The 9,082-nt window shown below is 45.5% G+C and overlaps 1 pseudogene; it reads right to left on the reverse strand.

Moving 5' to 3' along the window:
- Positions 1-422: 422 nt before the first annotated feature.
- Positions 423-542, reverse strand: LOC134967130 (5S ribosomal RNA; annotated as a pseudogene).
- Positions 543-9,082: the final 8,540 nt, after the last annotated feature.

The raw sequence follows: 9,082 nt of genomic DNA on the forward strand, positions 1-9,082 counted from the left end.
TTGGTGTTTTTTAACATAAAACAACAGTTGTCAATTTCAAAACAACCCATAGGCTAATATTGAATATGTATGTAAATTATAAATTAATAATACAGTGATCCACTTGAACTGACTGACAGGGCACTTTGAGGTGAAGCTAAGGTGAGGGGGAGGTGCTTATACCATATATGTATACTGCAAATTAATATAGCTGTTTTAAAGGCTTTTATTTCCAGCACATTATGTAAATCTATGCAAATATATATAAAATTATAAAATTATAAATGATAAGTAATAGTAGATAATAATTTTGCTGGAAATTTTATTAAATATTTATTTCTCAATTAGGTAGTTTTTAATTTTCCTTCAAAGGACATATTTAGTCGTGGGGGTGATAAGTGCTGATAGATCGCCCACCAGTTGGCTTGACCTCCTATCGTCACTCACTACAGTACCTGATCTTCCCAGGTAGTCCCCTTCCCTGGTACTGGTCAGGCCCGATACACTGCTTAGCTTCCAAGATCGGACGAGGTTGGGCGTGCCAGTGTGGTATGACTGTATACACGTGTGAGACGTCGTAACACTGGTGATCCGATCGCTCAATAACACTCGAATTCAGGTTGGCTTAATTAGTTTTATTAGAGTGCAGGAGTGTGTTTAATAAGAGGGAGATTGTGAATATGAAAAGCAGGACTAAATGAAAAAGGAGGATACTGCACCTCAGAGGAAAGGTGCAATCTCATATCCTTCGTTCAGGCCTGTTGGTTGCAGGGTTCCCAACTGGAAAATCCAGTACATTTCGCGTCTTGAGAGCTTGTTTGCAAGATCACCACCTCTCTCACCCAGGTCCACATGCTCAATCGCCTTGAACGTAAGGTCCTCTGGATTTGAATTGTGTTGTAATGTGAAATGTCTGGAGACCGTGTGGCTTTCGACTTTATTTTTAATATTTCTAATATGTTCCTGGATCCTTATTTTCAACGGTCTCTTGGTCTTGCCTACATATTTCATCGCGCAGGCACATTCCAATAGGTAGATCACGGACGTTGTATTGCAGTTCATGAAATGTTTAATGGTATATTCTTTCTTATTTTCTTATTTTCCATGTCACTGAAGGTTCTTCTGCTCCGATGTAAATATTTACATACGTTACACTTCCCACATTTATATGATCCTAAACACTTAATCATCGGGATCCTTTGGGTTGGTTTCTCCTTTATCATGCTGGGTGCCAGGCAGTCCTACAGGTTTCTTGACTTCTTGAAAATAAGTGTTGGTTCGGGCGGTAGGATATCTTTTAATACTGTGTCCATCAGCAGAATGTTCCAGTGCTTTTTAAGTGAATTCCTTATTATTCTCTCATGTTGACTGTAGGAGGTAATAAAAGCGACTGCGTCCTTCATTTTGTCTCTCGGTTTGTACCTCAGCAGGTCTTCTCTATTCAAATTTCTTGTTTTCTTCATTGCTTCATTCAAGATGGGCTCAGAGTACTCTTTGTCTTGGAATCTTCTCTTATATATCTCCAGTTGGTCTTCACAATCTTTAGTACTTGTGCAGTTTCTCTTAATCCTGGAGAACTGTGAGGCCGGTATGTTGCTCTTCCATTTCTCTAGATGGTTACTTCGGAAATGCAAATAACTATTCATGTCGACCTCTTTTATGAAATTCTTAGTGGTAACGCCTCCAGACTCCCCAGTTAAAACCAGGTCCAAGTATTCAACCGACCTACTATTGGTAATTGAGGTGAAGGTCAAGTTCATATTGTTATTGCCCAGCATTGTTAAAAACTCAGTAAAAGATTCAGGGGTGCCGTCCCAAATGATTAAAATATCGTCGATATAACGTTTGTAAAAGACCACTTTCTCCTTAAAAGCAACTGAACTGTAGACATGTGTTTCTTCCCAACATCCCATGAAAAGATTTGCAAAGCTTGGGGCAAATATAGTCCCCATAGCTGTGCCACAGCATTGTAAGTAAAACTGATTTAAAAACTTAAAATAGTTGTGGCTGAGGATAAAATGCATAAGATCGCAAATAAAATTTCGGTGAATGGGAGTCAGTGATGGATCATTATCTAGGTATTCCCTACATGCAGCGATGCCTTTTGAGTGTTCGATGCATGTGTACACAGCTATGGGGACTATATTTGCCCCAAGCTTTGCAAATCTTTTCATGGGATGTTGGGAAGAAACACATGTCTACAGATCAGTTGCTTTTAAGGAGAAAGTGGTCTTTTACAAACGTTATATCGACGATATTTTAATCATTTGGGACGGCACCCCTGAATCTTTTACTGAGTTTTTAACAATGCTGGGCAATAACAATATGAACTTGACCTTCACCTCAATTACCAATAGTAGGTCGGTTGAATACTTGGACCTGGTTTTAACTGGGGAGTCTGGAGGCGTTACCACTAAGAATTTCATAAAAGAGGTCGACATGAATAGTTATTTGCATTTCCGAAGTAACCATCTAGAGAAATGGAAGAGCAACATACCGGCCTCACAGTTCTCCAGGATTAAGAGAAACTGCACAAGTACTAAAGATTGTGAAGACCAACTGGAGATATATAAGAGAAGATTCCAAGACAAAGAGTACCCTGAGCCCATCTTGAATGAAGCAATGAAGAAAACAAGAAATTTGAATAGAGAAGACCTGCTGAGGTACAAACCGAGAGACAAAATGAAGGACGCAGTCGCTTTTATTACCTCCTACAGTCAACATGAGAGAATAATAAGGAATTCACTTAAAAAGCACTGGAACATTCTTCTGATGGACACAGTATTAAAAGATATCCTACCGCCCGAACCAACACTTATTTTCAAGAAGTCAAGAAACCTGAAGGACTGCCTGGCACCCAGCATGATAAAGGAGAAACCAACCCAAAGGATCCCGATGATTAAGTGTTTAGGATCATATAAATGTGGGAAGTGTAACGTATGTAAATATTTACATCGGAGCAGAAGAACCTTCAGTGACATGGAAAATAAGAAAGAATATACCATTAAACATTTCATGAACTGCAATACAACGTCCGTGATCTACCTATTGGAATGTGCCTGCGGGATGAAATATGTAGGCAAGACCAAGAGACCGTTGAAAATAAGGATCCAGGAACATATTAGAAATATTAAAAATAAAGTCGAAAGCCACACGGTCTCCAGACATTTCACATTACAACACAATTCAAATCCAGAGGACCTTACGTTCAAGGCGATTGAGCATGTGGACCTGGGTGAGAGAGGTGGTGATCTTGCAAACAAGCTCTCAAGACGCGAAATGTACTGGATTTTCCAGTTGGGAACCCTGCAACCAACAGGCCTGAACGAAGGATACGAGATTGCACCTTTCCTGTGAGGTGCAGTATCCTCCTTTCTCTGACGTCCTAGTGGATGCTGGGACTCCGTAAGGACCATGGGGATATAGCGGCTCCGCAGGAGACAGGGCACAATAATAAAAGCTTTAGGATCAGGTGGTGTGCACTGGCTCCTCCCCCTATGACCCTCCTCCAAGCCTCAGTTAGATTTTTGTGCCCGACGAGAAGGGTGCAATCTAGGTGGCTCTCCTGAGCTGCTTAGAATAAAAGTTTAAGTTAGGTTTTTTATTTTCAGTGAGTCCTGCTGGCAACAGGCTCACTGCTACGAGGGACTTAGGGGAGAGAAGTAAACTCACCTGCGTGCAGGATGGATTTGCTTCTTAGGCTACTGGACACCATTAGCTCCAGAGGGATCGAACACAGGCCCAGCCATGGAGTCCGGTCCCGGAGCCGTGCCGCCGACCCCCCTTACAGATGCCGAAGTTGAAGAGGTCCAGAAACAGGCGGCAGAAGACTTTCAGTCTTCATAAGGTAGCGCACAGCACTGCAGCTGTGCGCCATTGTTGTCAGCACACTTCACCAACAGTCACCAACTGTCACTGAGGGTGCAGGGCGCTGGGGGGGGGCGCCCTGGGCAGCAATGTATAATACCTTTTTATGGCTAAAATACATCACATATAGCCCTTGAGGCTATATGGATGTATTTAACCCCTGCCAGATCTCACAAACTCCGGGAGAAGAGCCCGCCGAAAAGGGGGCGTGGCCTATTCTCCTCAGCACACGGCGCCATTTTCCTGCTCAGCTCTGCTGTGAGGAAGGCTCCCAGGCTCTCCCCTGCACTGCACTACAGAAACAGGGTTAAAACAGAGAGGGGGGGCACTTATTTGGCGATATGATTACATATATAAAAATGCTATAAGGGAAAACACTTGTATAAGGGGTTGTCCCTGTATAATTATAGCGTTTTTGGTGTGTGCTGGCAAACTCTCCCTCTGTCTCCCCAAAGGGCTAGTGGGGTCCTGTCCTCTATCAGAGCATTCCCTGTGTGTGTGATGTGTGTCGGTACGTGTGTGTCGACATGTAGGAGGACGATGTTGGTGAGGAGGCGGAGCAAATTGCCTGTATTGGTGATGTCACTCTCTAGGGAGTCGACACTGGAATGGATGGCTTATTTAGGAATTACGTGATAATGTCAACACGCTGCAAGGTCGGTTGACGACATGAGACGGCCGGCAAACAAATTAGTACCTGTCCAGGCGTCTCAGACACCGTCAGGGGCTTGTAAAAACGCCCATTTACCTCAGTCGGTCGACACAGACACAGACACGGACACTGACTCCAGTGTCGACGGTGAAGAAACAAACGTATTTTCCTTTAGGGCCACACGTTTCATGTTAAGGGCAATGAAGGAGGTGTTACATATTTCTGATACTACAAGTACCACAAATAAGGGTATTATGTAGGGTGTGAATAAACTACTTGTAGTTTTTCCTGAATCAGATAAATTAAATGAAGTGTGTGATGATACGTGGGTTTCCTCCGATAGAAAATTATGGGCGGTATACCCTTTCCCGCCAGAAGTTAGGGCGAGTTGGGAAACACACCATAGGGTGGATAAGGCGCTCACACGCTTATAAAAACAAGGGGCGTTACCGTCTCCAGATACGGCAGCCCTCAAGGAGCCAGCTGATAGGAAGCTGAAAAATATCCTAAAAGTATATACACACATACTGGTGTTATACTACGACCAGCAATCGCCTCAGCCTGGATGTGCAGCGCTGAGGGGGCTTGGTCGGATTTCCTGACTGAAAATATTGATACCCTTGACAGGGACAAGATTTTATTGACTATAGATGCATTTCTATATATGCGAGATGCGCAGAGGGATATTTGCATTCTGGCATCAAGAGTAAATGTGATGTCCATATCTGACAGACGAAGACACGACAGTGGTCAGGTGATGCAGATTCCAGACGGCACATGGAAGTATTGCCGTATAAAGGGCCGGTCCATCGGACCTGGTGGCCATGGCAACAGCTGAAAAATCCACCTTTTGTTACCCCAAGTCACATCTCAGCAGAAAAGGACACAGTCTTTTTAGTCTCAGTCCTTTCGTCCCCATAAGGGCAGGCGGGCAAAAGGGCCAGTCATATCTGCCCAGGGGTAGAGGAAAGGGAAGAAGACTGCAGCAGGCAGCCCATTCCCAGGAACAGAAGCCCTCCACAGCTTCTGCCAAGTCCGCAGCATGACGCTGGGGCCGTACAAGCGGACTCAGGTGCGGTAGGGGGTCATCTCAAGAGTTTCAGCACGCAGGGGGCTCACTCACAAGTGGACTCCTGGATCCTACACGTAGTATCCCAGGTGTACATTGGAAATTCGAGACGTCTCCCCCTCACAAGTTCCTGAAGTCTGCTTTACCAACGTCTCCCTCCGACAGGGAGGCAGTATTGGGAACAATTCACAGGCTGTATTCCCAGCAGGTGATAATCAAAGTACCCCTTCTACAACAAGGGAAGGGGTATTATTCCACACTATATTGTGGTACTGAAGCCAGACGGCTCGGTGAGATCTGAAATATTTGAACACTTACATACAAGCGTTCAAATCAAGATGGAGTCACTCAGAGTAGTGATAGCGAACCAGGAAGAAGGGGACGATATGGTGTCACTGGATATCAGGGACGCTTACCTACATGTCCAAATTTGCCTTCTCACCAAGGGTACCTCAGGTTCGTGGTACAGAACTGTCACTATCAGTTCAGACGCTGCCGTTTGGATTGTCCACGGCACCCCGGGTCTTTACCAAGGTAATGGCCGAAATGATGATTCTTCTTAAAAGAAATATGGACGCTTTCCTGATAAGGGCAAGGTCCAGAGAACAGTTGGAGGTCGGAGTAGCACTATCTTAAGTAGTTCTACGACAGCACGAGTGGATTCTAAATATTCCAAAATCGCAGTTTTTTCCGACGACACGTCTACTGTTCCTAGGGATGATTCTGGACACAGTCCAGAAAAGGATGTTTTCTCCCGGAGAAGAAAGCCAGGGAGTTATCCGAGCTAGTCAGGAACCTCCTAAAACCAGGAAAAGTATCAGTGCATCATTGCACAAGGATCCTGTGAAAAATGGTGGTTTCTTACAAAGCGATCCCATTCGGTAGATTTCACGCAAGAACCTTTCCGTGGGATCTGCTGGAAAAATGGTCCGGATCGCATCTTCAGATGCATCAGCGGATAACCCTGTCTCCAAGGACAAGGGTGTTTCTTCTGCGGTGGCTGCAGAGTGCTCATCTATGAAAGGGCCGCAGATTCAGCATTCAGGACTGGGTCCTGGTGACCACGGATGCCAGCCTGAGTGGCTGGGGAGCAGTCACACAAGAAAAAATTTTCCAGAGAGTGTGATCAAGTCTGGAGACTTCTCTCCACATAAATATACTGGAGCTAAGGGCAATTTACAATGCTCTAAGCTTAGCAAGACCTCTGCTTCAAGGTCAGCCGGTATTGATCCAGTGGGACAACATCACGGCAGTCGCCCACGTAAACAGACAGGGCGGCACAAGAAGCAGGAGGGAAATGGCAGAAACTACAAGGATTCTTCGCTGGGCGAAAAATCATGTGATAACACTCTCAGCAGTGTTCATTCCGGGAGTGGAAAACTGGGAAGCAGACTTCCTCAGCAGGCATGACCTCCACCCGGGAGAGTGGGGACTTCATCGGGAAGTCTTCCACATGATTGTAAACCGTTGGGAAAAACCAAAGGTGGACATGATGGCGTCCCGCCTGAACAAAAAACTAGACAGATATTGCGCCAGGTCAAGGGACCCTCAGGCAATAGCGGTGGACGCTCTGGTAACACTGTGGGTGTACCAGTCAGAGTATGTGTTCCCTCCTATGCCTCTCATACCAAAAGTACTGAGAATCATAAGAGGGAGATGAGTAAGAACGATACTCGTGGTTCCGGATTGGCCAAGAAGGACTTGGTACCCGAAACTTCAAGAGATGTTCACGGAAGACCCGTGGCCTCTACCTTTAAGAAAGGACCTGCTCCAGCAGGGGCCTTGTCTGTTCCAAGACTTACCGCGGCCGCGTTTGACGGCATGGCGGTTGAACGCCGGATCCTGAAAGGGCATTCCAGATGAAGTCATCCCTACCCTGGTCGAAGACAGGAAGGATGTAACCGCAAAACATTTTCACCGCATTTGGTGAAGATATGTTGCGTGGTGTGAGGCCAAGAAGGCCCCTACAGAGGAATTCCAACTGGGTCGTTTTCCTACATTTCCTGAAAACAGGACTGTCTATGGGCCTAAAATTAGGGTCCATTAAGGTTCAAATTTCGGCCCTGTCGAATTTCTTCCAGAAAGAACTGGCTTTAGTGCCTGACGTTCAGATGTTGGTAAAAGGGGTACTGCATATACAGCCTCCTTTTGTGCCCCAGTGGCACCTTGGGATCTCAATGTTGTTTTGAGTTTCCTAAAGTCACATTGGTTTGAACCACTCACCACTGTGGACTTAAAATATCTCACATGGAAGGTGACGATGCTATTAGCCCTGGCTTCAGCCAGGCGTGTGTCAGAATTGGCGGCTTTATCATATATAAAGCCCTTACTTAATTTTTCATTCTGACAGGGCAGAATTGAGGACTCGTCCTCAACTTCTCCTTAAGGTGTTTTCTGTTTTTCACATGAACCAACCTATTGTGGTACCTGCGGGTACTAGGGACTTGGAGGACTCCAAGTTACTTGACGTTGTCAGGGCCCTGAAAAATATGTTTCCAGGACGGCTGGAGTCAGAAAATCTGACTCGCTGTTTAGCCTGTATGCACCCATCAAGATGGGTGCTCCTGCTTCTAAGCAGACGATTGCTCGCTGGATTTGTAATACAATTCAGTTTACACATTCTGTGGCAGGCCTGCCACAGCCAAAATCTGTAAAAGCCCATTCCAAAAGGAAGGGGGCTCATCTTGGGCGACTGCCCGAGGGGTCTCGGCTTTACAACTTTGCCGAGCAGTTACTTGGTCAGGGGAAAACACGTTTGCTAAATTCTACAAATTTGATACCCTGGCTGAGGAGGACATGGAGTTCTCTCATTCGGTGCTGCAGGGTCATCCGCACTCTCCCGCCCGTTTGGGAGCTTTGGTATAATCCCCATGGTCCTTACGGAGTCCCAGCATCCACTAGGACGTCAGAGAAAATAAGATTTTACTTACCGATAAATCTATTTCTCGTAGTCCGTAGTGGATGCTGGGCGCCCATCCCAAGTGCGGATTGTCTGCAATACTTGTACATAGTTATTGTTACAAAAATCGGGTTATTCTTGTTGTGAGCCGTCTTTTCAGAGGCTCCTTCGTTGTTATCATACTGTTAACTGGGTTCAGATCACAGGTTGTACGGTGTGATTGGTGTGGCTGGTATGAGTCTTACCCGGGATTCAATATCCTTCCTTATTATGCACGCTCGTCCGGGCACAGTATCCTAACTGAGGCTTGGAGGAGGGTCATAGGGGGAGGAGCCAGTGCACACCACCTGATCCTAAAGCTTTTATTATTGTGCCCTGTCTCCTGCGGAGCCGCTATATCCCCATGGTCCTTACGGAGTCCCAGCATCCACTACGGACTACGAGAAATAGATTTATCGGTAAGTAAAATCTTATTTTTTCATTTAGTCCTGCTTTTCATATTCACAATCTCCCTCTTATTAAACACACTCCTGCACTCTAATAAAACTAATTAAGCCAACCTGAATTCGAGTGTTATTGAGCGATCGGATCACCAGTGTTACGACGTCTCACACGT

This window comes from Pseudophryne corroboree, chromosome 10 (assembly GCF_028390025.1).
Source record: "Pseudophryne corroboree isolate aPseCor3 chromosome 10, aPseCor3.hap2, whole genome shotgun sequence".
Taxonomy (NCBI): Eukaryota; Metazoa; Chordata; class Amphibia; order Anura; family Myobatrachidae; genus Pseudophryne; species Pseudophryne corroboree.